Source organism: Humulus lupulus, chromosome 2 (assembly GCF_963169125.1).
Source record: "Humulus lupulus chromosome 2, drHumLupu1.1, whole genome shotgun sequence".
NCBI classification, from domain to species: Eukaryota; Viridiplantae; Streptophyta; class Magnoliopsida; order Rosales; family Cannabaceae; genus Humulus; species Humulus lupulus.
Genome location: NC_084794.1, coordinates 145,054,022 through 145,071,217, shown reverse-complemented (window position 1 = coordinate 145,071,217; position 17,196 = coordinate 145,054,022). Strand labels below are relative to the sequence as shown.

The window sequence follows — 17,196 nt, the reverse complement described above, 5'->3', positions numbered from 1 at the left end:
ACTTAAATAAAATTTAATTAAACTTAAACTTCACTTGTTAGAATAATATCATATTAAACATATAATATAATATATTATGTTAGCAACTAGCAACAAATTTTCTTTTCAAAAATAAAATAAAATAAAATAAAAAATAGCAACAAACATAAATTAAAATTCATGTATAATATTAATATTATATTAAACATGTAATATATAATATCTTGTTGTCACTGTCAAATTCAAAAATTAGAACAAACATAAACTTAACAAAACTAAATTAATTAAAATATGATATTTTTAAGATATTTTATGATAATTAAAATAATTAAATCATATTTATTTAAAAATAATAAACCATATATATCATTTTTTTTATCTTATAAATTTGTGTAATAGTTTGTTTTTATCAAGTAATTTGAGCTTTTTTTATTTATCATCAAATTCATCAAAGGACATTGTGAGATACATTAAAAACTAAAACTAGTTGATCCATGTATACTACTCTACACTATGACTTTTTCTATTATTAATTTATTTTTCAATATTATTGTAATTTATATATAATATGTCATGTAATCATATAAATATATATTCATGTTAATGTTGTGTTTAGATATCATATATGCATAGATTATTCATATAAATATTTATATATACTATAGAACTGTAATTCATTTAATTATATATATATTAAAAAAAGTGAACCAACAGTTTTTATTAAAATTATAAACACTGTTTTGCCCTAATATTTTTAATACATTATATTAAACATTTTTTTATTTATTTAAAATTTATATGATAATTAAAAAATATATATTTAAATAAGTATGTTTACAACTTTAAAATTAAATAAAAGTGCATTCCACGTTGCTTCTATTTAAAAATAAAATAAAAAATAAAAAAGCCTTGATAGTATGCTTTGTTTTTAGTTAAATTGTAAATTAAAGAACACAGATCGAATAGTGGGCATGCCGGAGTGGTTATCGGGCAGTACTGGATTCATGTAGGCTACACCCACGCGGTTTCGAAACCTGCAGCTCGCGTTTAACTCTATTATATTATTTTCTTAAAATAAATTTTAAAATAAAAAATTGCATCGCTAGAAGGAGGGCTCGAACCTCCGACCTTGTGGTTAACAGCCACACGATCTAACCAACTGAGCTACTCCAGCAACTCTTTGGATTTCACAGTCATTTAATATTGATTCATAATTGCTTATGTACTCAAAGGTCCAATGGAATTTCGTTGGTAAATAAGTATGAGCATATTTTGTTAGGGAAATTTGAGTTTCTATGCTAAGTGTGGCCTCCTAGTTAAAAAAAATGCCCACTTATTATGCACAAAAATAATAATCCTCTTCTTTTCCATTTTTTCCAAAATGCCCCTTTTATTATTTCTCCCAATCCTCCCTCCTCTTTCCTTCAATTTCCCAATCTCTCACTTTTTCTCTCTCCCTCGAATCGAAGCACCAAAAACCTAGTCAAGCTATTGAACCCTGTCGAATCCATTGAACACCCAAACCTAGTCATGCCCGGTCAAACCCGTCAAGAACCAAACCCTGAAGCCCACACTCTCTCTCTCTCTCTCTCTCGTCTCTTTGTAACGTCGACGATGGCACCCACCCAACATCAAGGTTAGGACTAAATTTTTTATTTTTTTAGTGTTAAAATGTATGGAATAATTCAATCTGAATTTGTGTTGATTTTTATCTGGGTATCGATATTGTTAGATGTGGGTATTTTATTTTTTGGGTTTTTTTCTCAATAATGCTAGATGTAGGCTTGATATGGGTCATTTAAATCGTAAAATAATGTTTGTATGTTAGCTTGATAGCTGCTCGATACAGTTTGATATTGCTCGACATGTAATGCTTATTTTTTGTTTAGGTATTTGCTCGATAGGGACTCAATAGATTTTTATTGCAATTTCCTGGACAAAGCTTGATGGGGCTCAATATTATTTCATTGCTAGTAATTCTGGTTTGCTCAATAGAGCTCGATAGAGGCTCGATATATTTTTATTGCAATTGTTTCTGGTTTTGTAAAAAAAATTGAAAAAAAAATGTCTTTGAATATAAAACAGATCAATAATCAAGCTTTTGTTGGTATTAAATGATCAAATTAAAGGTACGCAGTGGAATATATTGACCATTTTTAATAAATATTAATACCAGACAGGATCATATACATATATAAATATTAAATCACATACAAATAGATCATGGATTGCCTCTTGTAGCCTATCAAGTGTCCTTGAGTTTTTTTGTATAAATCAACGATCTTCCTATCTAGTGTTCTGAGATCTCACACCCTGATCTTCCAGACCAATCCTCAAACACACAAGGACGTGTGTGGGCACGTAGGATTCAAAATGTTGATTTATGTGACTCCCTAGATGTACTCAACACATGAGATCTAGAGAGTTTTGACAGAGAGAAGGTTTAGAGAAAACTATCGCTTTAGAGATAGAGTCCGATTATTCATCATTTTCTAAACATCACGTATATGAAATTTATATAAAGATATTTAATCTAAATAATATTTATTTAATTAAAATATAATTCAAATTAAAACTGATTAGATAATTTCATTTAATTATCTATTTAAATTATATTTAAAAATAATAATTAAATAATTGATCCAACAAATTTATTTGAAATTCAAAATTCAAATCCCAGGGATAAAATCTCTGATGCTAGGCGCCACACACTGTACTGTACAGTGTGTGTTGCCCAGCTCTATTAGGGTTGCTCTAATTTTCTCATTTGTTTATTTAATCAATTTTTAAGACAAGATATTTATTCTAACATAAATATCAGTTAATTCAAAATTAATTTAATCTTAAAATATAAGTTTTAAATTAAATAAATAAATAAATATCATATTATAAATAATATATTTATTATTTTCTCTCTTTATATTAATCCAAACAAGATTAATATTAATTTTAACTTTCAAAATAAAAACTATATAGTCAAATAAATAATTAATTAATTAATTCACAATTAATCAATTACCCATAATAATCAAATAATTATTTCCTTGCCTTGGAAAATTAATTCCTTTGCAATTTAGTCATTTCTCTTAACAAATCTTTCTTTTGACATCATTACCATTGACAATGTAGGACAAAGGTGATCTGTGGACCATGGACCTATAATACAAAGCTCCGATAAACCAGATTATTAATTAAACTCTTTAATCTAATAATATTATTTATTAATTCCATGATTACTCCACCATAAATATGGAATTGCACTCTAAGTATTTATAGAATTATATTTACAGAGTTTTCTCTAGTAGTCCATTGATATAATCAATATATGTAGTTCTGTCCTCTATTATTGGTTTGTTAATTAGAGTTGGTCAAAATTATCGTTTTCCCCTTCTAATTACTTCTTGATCCTTAAGTATCATTAATTCACTAAGGAATAATTAATCTATAATCTAATTATAGAATTGAGCTCAATAACTATTCAGTTTCAGAATCAACCCTTAAGGAAACCAATATTCGATCCGTTAGGAAAGCATGGATTCCAATATTGTAATTCATGTTCCCATCCATCCATGATATTGAATCTCCAGAACAAAAGTCATTAGCCTCATTATTCTAAGAGACATTAACGAGTGAATCAAAAGATCCAATAAACATAAACAGGAGCTCATGCATACTTAGGATTTAGACTGATCTACAAATGATCTTCTATTATGACAATAATTAAATCTTTACGTCAAACGACAAGTTTATAAAGATAATTAATTCTCATCGGTCCTGTCATATATAATCTCTATTATTTACAACACCTTTACTAAGATGTCTATTCACATCAGTAATCTGAATCTAGATTACTTGAATCTCGTATGCTTAGCAAATCGTACTAGTAACCATTCATTAAAGATTCCTCACTTTAATATGTTACTGACTATTTTATTCATTATATATGATCTTAATTCTCTCGTACTAATACAAGATCATATTCTCATGAATGAATAGGGAATTTTCTTGATATTATTATATAAATAATTCAAACAATAATTATAACATTCAAATATAATAAAATTGTACTTTTATTGGAAACCAATAAAATGTCTTTACATGCTTTTAGGACATTAATCCTAACAACTTTATCGAGCACCATTGAGAAAACATAAAATTCGTATTAAAAACAAAACAAAACAACTCTATCAAGCTTTATCTAGTAGGAAAGGGAATTGAGATTGAATAAGCCTTGAAATTCACAAAGACAAACACTTTCTTTATGAATTTCTTGGAGAAAACTTATAATATTGAGAACTAGAGATAGTGAGATTTGAAAGAGTGATTAAGTCTATCAAAACTCTAAGAGAACCCTTTTATAGTATAGGCACTGCCATTAAGTCCAACCAATAAGATTAGAGCTTTTAAACGCATCATTTGGAGCTTAAAATATGTATATGTATGAATATGGGTCATTGTAGATAGGCTGACTAAGTCTGCCCATTTCTTGCCGAACAAGATAACTTATGCAACACATAAATTGGCAGATATATACATAGAAGAGCCAGTAAGACTACACGGGGTACCCACCTCCATCGTATTCGATCACAATAGATGTTTTACCTCAGCATTCTTGGATAGGCTTCAGACGAGGCTTGGTAACTAAGTTAAAGTTCAGCACTGCCTTCCATCCCCAAACAGACTGTAACACCCTACTTCCTTAGAGTCATTACTAAGTGAGTTTAAAACGTGCTAATCACTCGTTAATTGAGTTTTTAGGTTAAAATTGTAGCTAAACTGTGTTGAAGGTCGTTTAAAGGCATGATATATATAAAAATGTGATCATTCATTGAAAATACCAAAAGTTAAACATTTGGGATCCCAAAATACTGTTTAGAAAATATTTGCAACTCAAAATACATTTAGGGTCGACTAGGAGACAAATTTAAGTCTATACATAACGTTTTCCAAAATAGACCCCTGGCCGTGGCAGCCAGGTAGGCCGAACATGTACTTGTCGCTCCACGCTCTCCATACTCATGGTTGGTCGACCTTTCCTTTGCCCTTACCTACACCATAGAGCATCCGTGAGCTGAAGCCCAGCAAGAAAACTCAACACAAAACAATTAACATATGCATATCTATCAGCAGCATATAACCAAATAGCCAACAGGCTAAACACATAGTAGCCATGTTGTCCCAGGCACTTTACCAAGCCCTGGGTTCGTGATCTTCACCGTGAGGATGACTTCAGCATCCTAAGAGGCTCTCACCCTAACGGCTTGCACTCTATGTACTCAACGCCATTCCTGACCCCTTGTCGTACTCAGCTTTGCACTCCACATGCTCAACACCGTTCCTGGTACCTTGCCGTACTCGACTTCCTGCCGTTCTCGGCCTTCGCCGTTCTCGGCCTTCGCCGTTCTCGGCCTTCGCCGTTCCCGGCCTCCGTCGTTCATTCACAAATATGCAATACATAGCATAATATCAACAAATACTTAAACATATACCAAACATAAACAATAGGGCTACGCCCTACAATTCACTCACATAGGGCCATGCCCTGTAATACAACAATATAGGCAATAGGGCTACGCCCTGCTCTACGGGTACAATATTTTTATTACCAGTGTTCCAAGCTTATTGATGACTGCAATCCCGAGCACAGTCCTCTAACCTGAGCCTCACTGAAAACCTAGTCATAGCACATTAACAATAGCCATCCATCAAGTTCTAATCCAATAAATAACTTCGAGATATAATTCTAGCCTCCGGGACCTTGGATTCTACCAATTTGGGTGGTAAAATCCTTCCCGAGCCTTAACATTAGGGTTCCCAAGCTAAAAACCTTCAAATAGCCAATATCTCGAACTTGAGCCGCGTCCCAGCCCCTTAAGGGCTGCGGCGCACTCAAGTCAGAGGCAAAAAGCCTCACTGGTTAGAGGGACACGGGCCACGACGCTCCCATCCTTGGGCCGCAGCGCGCCTGGGCAGACAAAGGCTTTCAACCTCTTTGACACACACGGGTCGCGGTGCCTAAAGAACAGGATCGCGGCTCGAGCCTCCAAACCCAGAAAACACCATTTTCCCCTGCGTTTTTGTAATGCCCTAAAATCCCTAATGAGGTTTAATGGTTGGATTTGGAGACCGAGATGGCCATAATTGATTTATTACGCCATTAAATTATTATATGCATGTTTATGTGAATTATATTATAATATGATGTTAAATGCATGCATGTGGGTCCACATTTCATGATAGGGGCATTTTGGTAATTTGGCCCGTTGAGGGCGTAATTGTATATTTGTATGCATGTTGGTGAACCATTGATGATACCACATAATAATGTGGATTTGTTCAAGCCATTCTGCATGAGACGATCTTTGAGTGCAAGTTCGCGGTTTGGTCATAACGGGATTAAGTTCGGGGCTCGGGGTGAGTCTCGGGGTAATTTGGTGATTAGAACGTTGCCGAGAATTAAAGGGTAATGGGAAATGGTTTATTGATATTTGAGAATATTGGGAATAACGGGAATTGGAGGGTGTTAATTATGATTAACGAAATAGGCGGGAAATGACGGTTTTACCCTTGGGGGCCTTTAAAGGATTTTAAATAGCCTAGGGGTAATTTAGTCTTTTCACCCTAGGATATGTATAAGCCATTGAAGGATGTAGAACTTGCCAAAACAGAGTATCAAAAACTTCTCTCCCGTACATCATTTCCTTCTCTTTTTCCTTTGGATTTTTGAGCTTCTTTTGAGGATTCAAGCTAGGGAAGTGGACCTTGAGGGCTTAGGATTGTGTTCCACCATTGAAGAGGGTTCTAATATGAGCTTGAGGTAAGTTTCTAGCCATTAAAACTCTGGTTTGATGTGTTTTCGTTTTGGATTTCAGCTTGGTTTTCTAGAGTTGATAATGGGAATTGATGGGAGTTTTTGGCTAGGGTTACTTGGGTTATGATGCCTAGGTCATGTGTAGATGGTTTTTGGGTTCAATTGGGGGTTTAAATGAGGTTTAGAAGCTGGTTTTTCAGGTTGGAAATGGAGGTGTCGAATGATGGGAAAACCAGGGGTTGAAAACCCTGGTTGTAGCGCTACAGCGCCCACCACTGGGCGCTACAACGCTAGCCATGGGCAATTTTGCTCTGCCAATAGCACTAGGGTGCTAGGGGGTAGCGCTACAGTGCTACCCTGCTTTTCCAAATTCTTTTTTTAGGCACTTTTGATGGTTTTTGGCTCGGGGTTTCAATTCCTAAGGTTCAAGATCGAATCTACTCACCGTTTGGGTACAATTCGGGGTCCCGGGAGTGAGAGTTAGGTCAAGACCCTTTTATTGTTGATTTTCATTAATGGAGGTTATAATTGGTTATGACTAGGTAACTGCCAAGGAATCAAAAGGTCGATCGTTCTCAAGGATCGTTCTTCTACTCGAACAAGAGGTAAGAAAATTGCACCCTATATGTGACATGCATGGTTATTCATGAGGCATGTTGAGTGTTTAAATGTGGACATTGATTGCATATCAAATGCTTAGCAAATCTTGCTTACTTGTGCATGGCACTGACTAATTAGTCAGAATTGGCAATGGTGTCAGTATTAACTATGAAGCTGTGATTCACTAGTCAAGTTCGACAGTAGTACTGAGCACTGGTCATATCGTATTGACTAATAAGTCAAGAACGGTCTTAGCGTGTTTAACATAAGCCGACAAAGATTAGATCTAATCGACATTTGCATTGAATGACTCATCATGTGCATTAATGTTGGACCGACCTCAAGTTCGATGAAAACTAAAAGCGCTTGTCTAGCCTATGGCTAGTCACTTAGAGTCGGGCCAGAAGGCCCAGGTGACTGCATCGTCACATGGCTATGGGTGTTGAGCCCCGTAGTGACTGCTCATCAGTCACTCATCTGAATAGGGCTAAAAGCCCCATCATGGTTAACAGAACCTCAAAGTGAAATTCACTCATCTGTTCAGGGCTATAAGCTCTGTATGATTATCATGATCATCATTTGATATTATTTACATGCAGTAATGAGTTTTCTTGCTGGGTTTTGGCTCATGGGTGCTATGTGGTGCAGGTAAAAGGAAAGAAAAGCTCACCCAGCCTTGAGTGGAGAGTTTAGGTGGTGATGTGTACATATGCGGCCGTTTGACCACCACGGCCAAGGAGTTTCTCGAAGGAACTAGGGGGTTAACCCTATTTTTTCCTCTTAGGTCGGCGGGTTGTAACTTTTGTACTGTAATGACCATTTTGGATTGTAAATAACTTGTAAATGCTTTTATGGGCCCATGAACAATTTTATGTTTTAAATAAAATATATCATTTCCTTTTGATTGGTTTTTCACCTTAGCCTATTAATAATACCTAGATGCATTTTTATAACCAAAGAACTCGATTAGCGAGTTAAGCACGGTTCAAAGCTCACAATAACGGTCTTGGAGTAACCAGGGCGTTACAACTTGGTATTAGAGCATGCCAAGGTTTAGGGTTCCTATAGACTGGTCGGGCATGTACACTCACCACTGAAGACAAGCTCGACTTATGGTTTGGTAACTATTTATGTGGTTATATATTTAACTGCTTAAATATAGTATAAATGCTTTACCTGTCTACACGAGATACCTTGATAAGGTTGTGCCTTGACTACTGCATCATCAGCAAGAACGTGCTTATTAGTATTGATATTGCTAGAACATACTCATTAGTATTGTTCATTGTGAATTATTATTTGATACATGTTAAATGCTAAATGTTATGATAATGTATCCATCTGTATGGTTGTAGAATAGGTGATTATCTGTTGATCTTTGACCATGAGGCGGCAAGAGGTTTTGTTATTACTGCTTAATTGGTCGCATTGATTCTTTTAGCAAGGTTTAAGTTGATAAGAATGATTCCAAGATAGACAAATTCCTCAGTTGGCCAGGGTGATCAAGGCCAGAATAACAATCAGGGTCAAGAGAATGACCAGAATTAAATTCCACAGGCAGCTCCTGAGAACTGGCAACAATTGTTTAATGACCTGCAAGCCACAATATTGAGGCAGGGAGAAGAACTCCGCCTCCTGAGACAACAGCAGGTTCCTGCAGTGGCCAGTGTACCTGAGGCACCCCCTGTATCGGTGCAAGCAGTTGAGCAGCTACCAGAGGTTGGTAACAAATGGGAGCCTCTTTATGAAAGGTTCAGGAAGCAGCAGCCTCTAGTATTTGAGGGCACTGTAGATCCTGCTAAAGCTGAGCAGTGGATGAGCATGATTACCACCATCCTTGACTTTATGAGGGTGACTAGTAATGAGAGGGTGGCCGGTGCCACGTATATGTTTCAGGAGGATGCCTGAATTTGGTGGGAAGTTATATACCAGACCAGAAACATCAATGCCCTGAGTTGGGAGGAGTTTCAGACTCTATTCAATGAGAAGTACTACAATGATGCCATCAGGGTGGCAAAAGCTGAAGAATTTATTAGGTTACTTTAGGGGAGTTTGTCAGTGACTGAGTATGCCCTGAAGTTTGATCGATTGACAAAGTTTTCCATGGAGCTGGTACCCACCGATGGGACCAGAAGGGAGATGTTTCTCCAAGGGCTTCAGCCTAGATTAGCTCGGGATGTTCGTATTACCACTGTGGCAGGGGTTACTACCTATGAACAGGTGGCTGAGAAGGCACACACAGCTGAGAGTGCAGAGAACAAGATCTGGCAAGACAAAGTAGCCAGAAAAGAGTTTAGGAGGACGGGTTCTCCTTTTGTGGATTCTGGTAGGGGTGGAAGCCCCAGTGATCAGAAGAGGAAGGTTCCTGATACCTTTCCAGCTCCAGGTCCTGATAGGCGACCTCGTGGTATTTCAACGAGTCGTCAAGGTGGTAGTGAGGCTTGGAAGACTCGTCCTGAATGCCCTAGATGCAAGAGGTGCCATTTGGGAGAGTGTAGGGCAAATTCCTGCTTTTTGTGTGGATTAGTGGGTCATTTCAAGAAAGACTTCCCTAAAGCAAGAAAGGAAGAACCCAGGAAAGTGGACAACTCGGCCCTAGCTTGAGAGTTCGCATTGACACAAGCATAAGTTGAGGCTTCTCCCTCAGTAGTTACAGATCAACTTCTTAGTGCTAGAACCCCTTATAATGTTTTGATTGATTCTGGTGCTACACATTCTTTTGTTGCTAGTAGAATTATTGATAGGTTGTGTAGACCATGTGATTATTATGTTATGGGGTTTGGAACTTTATTACCCACTGGGGAGTTAGTAGTATCCAGGAGATGGGTCAGATCTTTGCCAGTGACAGTGGAAGGCAGAGAGTTGTCAGTGGATTTAATAGAGTTAGTTATGGCTGACTTCGACATGATTCTTGGTATGGATTGGTTAGTGAAGTATGGGGCAACCATTGATTGCATAAGGAAGATGGTCACCTTTGAGCCTGAAGGTGAGGATCCTTTTGTGTTTGTTGGTACTGTGCATGGACCTCGGATACCTATGAATTCTGTTTTGAGGGCTAGAGATCTATTGCAAGGAGGTTTCATGGGATTCTTAGCCAGTGTTGTTGACACCACTCAGGTCATGCCAGTGAGACCAGAAGAGACCAGATTAGTCTATGAATTCCTAGATGTGTTTCCAAAAGATTTACCAGGGTTGCCATCGCACAGAGAAATTGAGTTTGTGATAGAACTGGCACCAGGGATGGAGCCAGTGTCTAGAGCACCTTACATAATGGTCCCAGCTGAGTTGAAAGAATTGAAAGTACAATTGCAAGAGCTGTTGGATTTGAGTTTTATCAGACCTAGTTTCTCACCTTGGGGTGCGCCAGTTCTATTTGTGAAGAAGAATGATGGTTATCTAAGGATGTGCACTGATTACATAGAACTGAATAAGTTAACAATTAAGAACAAGTATCCGCTGCCAAGGATAGATTATCAGTTTGATCAGCTGCAAGGTAAAAAGGTATTCTTAAAGATTGACCTTCGTTCTAGTTATTATCAGTTGAGGTTCAAGGAGGGTGTAACGCCCTACTACCTTAGAGGCGTTACTAAGTGAGTTTAAAAATGGAAATTGTGCAACTAACCGACTCTATGAGGTTTCTTAAACCAAAAGTGTGACTAAACTAGAGTTTAAGGCTGTACTCTTTGAAAATGCTTAGTTTCATTAAAAACGTTAAGTGTAAAACATCCGGGATCCCAAAATAAGGTTTACAAAATATTTACAACTCAAAAATAGATCTACACTTGATTAACTATCAAAAGAATGGGTTAATACATCCATATACAAAAATGCCCCCAACCAAAGCAGTCGGGCAGGCCGAACATGTACGCGCCGCCCCCATGCTCTCCATACTCATGGCCGGTTGACTGACTCTTTGCTTTTACCTGCAACACGGAGCACCCGTGGGCCGAGGCCCAGCAAGAAAACCCAAATAGTACATAACATATGCATAGAATATAGCTGACATAATCCACTGATAAATAGGAAAACCAACAGACTGAACAAGCACGGCCATGCCGCCCCAGAGGCCTTACCAAAGCCTGGGGTCTCGGTCCTCACCGTAAGGATAACTCATGTATCCATTGGGTCCCACCCTGGCTATAAGCATCCCATGTGCTGAGTGTTACTTCCGGCCCCAAGGCCGTACCCGGCCTTCGCCGCTCTCGGCCTTAGCCGTTCATTTCATTATAATCACACATATATAGTACATTTCGAAATTATCATTCAAACATATAATAATTCATTTAAGGTTATACATTTTCACATAATACAATCTAGGGCCATGCCCTGCAATAGCACTGTGGGCCCATGCCCTGATCTCGGGTGTTACAGTTTTCTTACCTTTAAATTCGGTAGCCTTGATCACCTGACTCCTTGAGCACGATCCTACTCGAGCCCTAGCGCTTACCTAAGAAAAATCCATAAGTCAAAGTCATTACCAAACCTCAATTCCAAAACCTAGCCTCGGGACCAATCTCGAGCCCCCGGGAAGTCCTAGATCCCCAAAACAAAGTGGTGGAATCGAGCCTCGAACCCTAGGTCAAAATCCCTCAACAAAAACCCAAAAATCCTCTTCTGTGAACAGTGCAGCGCTACAGCGCCCTAAAGAGGGCGCTGTAGCGCTACAAGCAGAACCACACCCCCCTGAAACAGGGGCTAGCGCTACAGCGCCCACTGACTAGCGCTGTAGCGCTAGTTGCAGACCAGCACTACCCCAAAATCGCTTCCTGCGATTTCCTTCTACCATTTCAACCCCAAACTTGTCCAAATCTTTCCCAAGCCCAAAAACAAACTTATCAACACCTCACACTCATCCCAAGCATCCCAAGAACTCATACCCCAAGCTCAAGCAACCCAAAACTCAAGATCCACCATAATGAACCCTAAAACTAGAAATTCATTCAAACATCAAAGATAAGGTCTTAGAAATCATACCATGGATGGAAATTCGACCTTGAGTTGAACCCTAGACCTCCTTAGCTTGCTCCTTCACAACCTTGACCTGATTTCCCCAAAAATCCCATCTATTTAGCTCAAAAACACAGCTCAAATCAGTCAAGCCCTAAAACTGAAATCTCCAAGAACTTACCTCAAATTTCTGATGTGATCTTGCTAATCCATTGCCAATCCTCAAGTCTAGCTTAGGATCCTTGACGCTCAGCCTACCCTAGCTCTCCACTGAGCTTAACCCCAAGAAAAACGAAGGGAAATGGTGGGAGAGCCACAAACCGATTCTTTTGGAACAAAACCCTTCAGCTTTTCTCTCTTTTCCTTTTTCTTCCTTCTTTCTTTCTTTTTCAGCCTTAACTCTTTTCTACCAAATCCACTAAGTATAAAGCTCCCTTTAACTCATCTCTTACAAGCCTAAAGACCAAAATGTCCTCCCTAATAATTCTAAACCTTTATGCCCATGTAGGGACATTTTAGTCATATTACCCAAATTCCCACTAATTCCTCAAGTGTTCCTAATAATTCCCGCTCTCTACCCAATACTTGATTAATCATCAAATATACATTCCTCATCATCAAGATTAACCTCAATATATTTTCCAAATTCTCATTTAAACTCCCAGGCTTAACCCAAGCTGGGTATAGATTCCCGCTTTGACTTTTCCGCTAACCCGCTCATTCTAGGATCGTCTCGAGTCACAGATCACAGATATCAACACAGTCATGCCCAAAATGGCCAAATTACAATTATGCTCTTTCTAAGACAATCAGGTCTACATGCATACTAATTCACATAGTCATGCATCTCAAATAATCAAATAGTCATATAACATGCATTAAATCATAATCATGCATTAAACTCATTAAAGTCACATACAAAATCCCATTATGCCCTCCAGGCACACTACTCAAGGCCCTTAAGCCTTAATAGTGAATTTGGGGTCGTTACAACTATCCCCTCCTCATGAAAATTTCGTCCTCGAAATTTACCTGAACAACTCGGGATACCGCTCCCGCATATCCGACTCCAGTTCCCATGTCGCCTCTTCGACCTTGCTATTCCTCCACAATATTTTAACCAAGGCGATGGTCTTGCTCCTCAAGACTTTGTCCTTTCTATCAAGGATCTGAACAGGCTTTTCTTCGTATGATAAATCCCGATCCAACTCCAAGTTCTCATAGCTCAAAACATGAGTAGCATCCGATACATACTTCTGGAGCATGGATACATGGAACACATCATGAACCCCTGATAGAGCTGGAGGCATTGCTAACCTGTAAGCCACCTCCCCAACTCGTTCCAGAACCTCAAAGGGGCCAACAAACCCGGGACTTAGCTTGCCCCGAACGCCAAATTGTTTTACTCCTCTCAGGGGTGAAACCCTGAGGAATACATGATCGCCGACCTGAAATTCTACGCTTCTGCGTCTCTGATCTGAATAACTCTTCTGGCGACTCTGGGAGGCGAGCATACGAGCTCTAATTTTCTCAAGTGCCTCGTTGGTCCTCTGAACCATCTCAGGACCTAAATACCTTCTCTCACCTGCCTCATCCCAGTGAATCGGTGATCTGCACTTTCTTCCATACAGCATCTCATACGGAGCCACTCCGATAGTCGCCTGATAACTATTATTGTACGAGAACTCAATCAGAGGGAGATACCTACTCCAAGATCCCTCAAAATCCAACACACAAGCTCACAACATGTCCTCCAGTATCTGAATTGTCCTCTCAGACTGTCCATCCATCTGAGGATGATAAGAGTACTAAATCGAAGCTGTGTGCCCATTGCTTCCTGTAGGCTCTTCCAAAACTTGGAAGTGAAAGTGGGGTCTCTGTCGGATACTATCGACCTCGGAGCCCCATGAAGTCGAACAATCTCTTTCACGTAAAGCTCAGCATACTGCTCCACAGTATAAGTTGTCTTCACAGGTAAGAAGTGGGCGGACTTAGTATACCTGTCCACAATCACCCACACCGAGTCATGCTGACCCATGATCTTCGGCAATCCAACCACAAAGTCCATGGCAATATCCTCCCATTTCCACTCGGGAATCCCTAGAGGCTGTAATAATCCTGCTGGCCTCTGGTGTTCAGCCTTAATCTGCTGACAGGTTAAGCATCTAGCCACATAGTCCACCACGTCCCTCTTCATGCCTGACCACCAATACAAAACCTTCAAGTCATGGTACATCTTCGTAGAACCTGGGTGCAAGGAGTAGGGAGTGGTATGAGACTCGTCCAGAATCTCTCGCCGAATGTCTGGATCAATCGGAACACAAATCCGTCCCTTGAACTTCAATAAACCCATCTAAGAAATAGAGAAGTCCTTAGCTGCTCCAGTTAGGACATTCTCTCTACGTTCAACTAACTGGGGATCCATTCCCTGTGCTTCCTTAATCCTCTCAAGGAGCGTTGACTGGAGAGTAATGTTGGCTAATCTACCAACCACAAACTCTATGCCCGCTCTGGTCATCTCTCCAGCTAGTCTGTCAGATATCTGCCTCGAACTATACAGCTGTCCTGGGCCCCTCCAGCTCAATGCATCAGCCACTACATTAGCCTTCCCAGGATGGTATAGGATATCACAATCATAATCCTTCACCAGCTCTAGCCACCGTCTCTGGCGCATATTCAAGTCCTTCTGGGTAAAGAAATACTTTAGACTTTTGTGATCAGTGTATATCTCACATCTCTCTCCATACAGATAGTGTCTCCAAACCTTAAGTGCGAATACCACTGCAGCTAACTCCAGGTCATGCGTGGGATATCTCTGCTCGTACTCCTTTAATTGCCTTGATGCATACGCTATCACTTTCCCAGCCTGCATCAACACGCATCCCAGACCCTGTCTAGAAGCGTCACAGTAGACCACAAACTTCTCATCATCTGTTGGCAGGCTCAGGACTGGTGCAGTAATCAACCGCCGCTTCAACTCTTTAAAGCTATTCTCACATCGATCTGTCCACACATACTTAGTCTTCTTCCTTGTCAATTCTGTCAATGGAGTGGAAATTCTGGAGAACCCCTCTACAAACCGTCGGTAGTAACCTGCTAGTCCAAGGAAACTTCTAACTTTAGGAACACTGCTGGGTCTAGGCCAATCTCTCACTGCTTCCGTCTTGCTTGGGTCGACCAGTAACCCATCCTTACTGATAATATGGCCTAGAAATGAAACTTGTGATAACCAGAACTCGCATTTGCTAAACTTAGCATATAGCTTATGCTCTCTTAACCACTGCAACACCAGGCGCAGATGATGCTCATGCTCTGTCTCTGATTGGGAGTACACTAGGATATCGTCAATAAATACAATCACAAACTTATCCAGATAATCCTTGAAAATTATGTTCATCAAATCCATAAATGTCGCTGGGGCATTGGTTAATCCAAAGGACATAACCAGAAATTCATAATGCCCATACCGTGTCCGAAAAGCAGTCTTTGGTACGTCCTCTTCTTTGATCCTCAACTGATAGTAGCCTGATCGGAGATCAATCTTCGAGAACACTGTACTCCCTTGAAGCTGATCAAATAAATCATCGATCCTAGGCAATGGATACTTGTTCTTGATGGTCAGCTTATTCAACTCCCTGTAGTCAATGCACATCCGGAGCGATCCATCCTTTTTCTTAACAAATAATACTGGAGCACCCCATGGCGAGAAACTCGGTCTGACAAACCCTAAATCCAGTAGTTCCTGCAACTGAATCTTCAATTCCTTTAATTCTGCCGGAGCCATTCTGTAGGGTGCCTTGGACACTGGCTCTGCTCCCGGAACCAACTCTATGATGAACTCAATCTCCTGCTGTGGCGGCAATCTCGGCAGATCTGATGGGAACAAGTCTGGAAACTCACAGACCACTCTGGTTTCATTCGGTCCCACTGCCGCCACCCTGGAGGAATCTACAATACTCGCTAGGAATCCTATGCAACCCTCCTGCATCAGGTCTCTAGCCTTTAGTGCTGAGATCGTAGGCAACCGCGGTCCATTCACCGTTCCCACAAACACAAAGGGTGCCTCGCCTTCTGGTTCAAAGGTCACCATTCGTCACTTACAGTCAATTGTTGCTCCATACCGCGTCAACCAATCCATTCCTAGTATTATATCAAAATCGTCCATATCTAGTTCAACCAGGTCAACAAACAATTTTCTACCGTCTATAACTACTGGTAATGCTCTAACCCACCTCCTAGAGACTACCAGTTCTCCTGTTGGCAATAATGTCTGAAAACCCCTAGCATACAAAATACTAGGTCTACAAAGCTGATCAATCACTCTAGTAGAAACAAATGAGTGCGTAGCACCAAAATCAATCAATGCAGTAAACAAGGATCCATCGCTAAAAATCTGACCTGTCATGACTGAGGGGCTGGCCTCCGCCTCAGTCTGAGTCAAAGTGAAAACCCTAGCAGGAGCGAGGCTGTCTCCCTGCCTTGGCTCCTCTTTCTTAGCCTGCGGGCAGTCTTTCTTCAAGTGGCTAGTGCTCCCATAAATAAAGCATGCCCTGGTCCGGCACTCGCCCTGATGTCGTCGCCTGCATCGAGGACACATCAGAGAGTTCCTCCAGCTGTCATTTCCGCCCTGGCGGCCACTCACAGAACCATGAACCCTCCTATCAGAACCATAAGGAGCAAATGAATCTGGTACTCTTCTCTTCTGCTCACTAGGGCCACTGCTCCGACTGGGCCCAGAAGAAGGAGGCACTGTCCTCCTGGTATCGCGCCTAGCAGCGCTATCCTTCTAGTTCTGATCTTCAGCCCTCTCAGCAGTAATGGCCTTGTCTACCAGTTGCGCATAGGTAGTCTCTGGAGCC

The 17,196-nt window shown here is 39.9% G+C and overlaps 1 non-coding gene across 1 annotated transcript; it reads right to left on the bottom strand.

Annotated features, from left to right (window-relative positions):
- Positions 1-1,079: 1,079 nt before the first annotated feature.
- TRNAN-GUU (transfer RNA asparagine (anticodon GUU)) lies at positions 1,080-1,153 on the bottom strand. The gene has a single exon. It is a non-coding gene; the product is annotated as a tRNA-Asn (tRNA).
- Between the last annotated feature and the right edge of the window lie 16,043 nt (positions 1,154-17,196).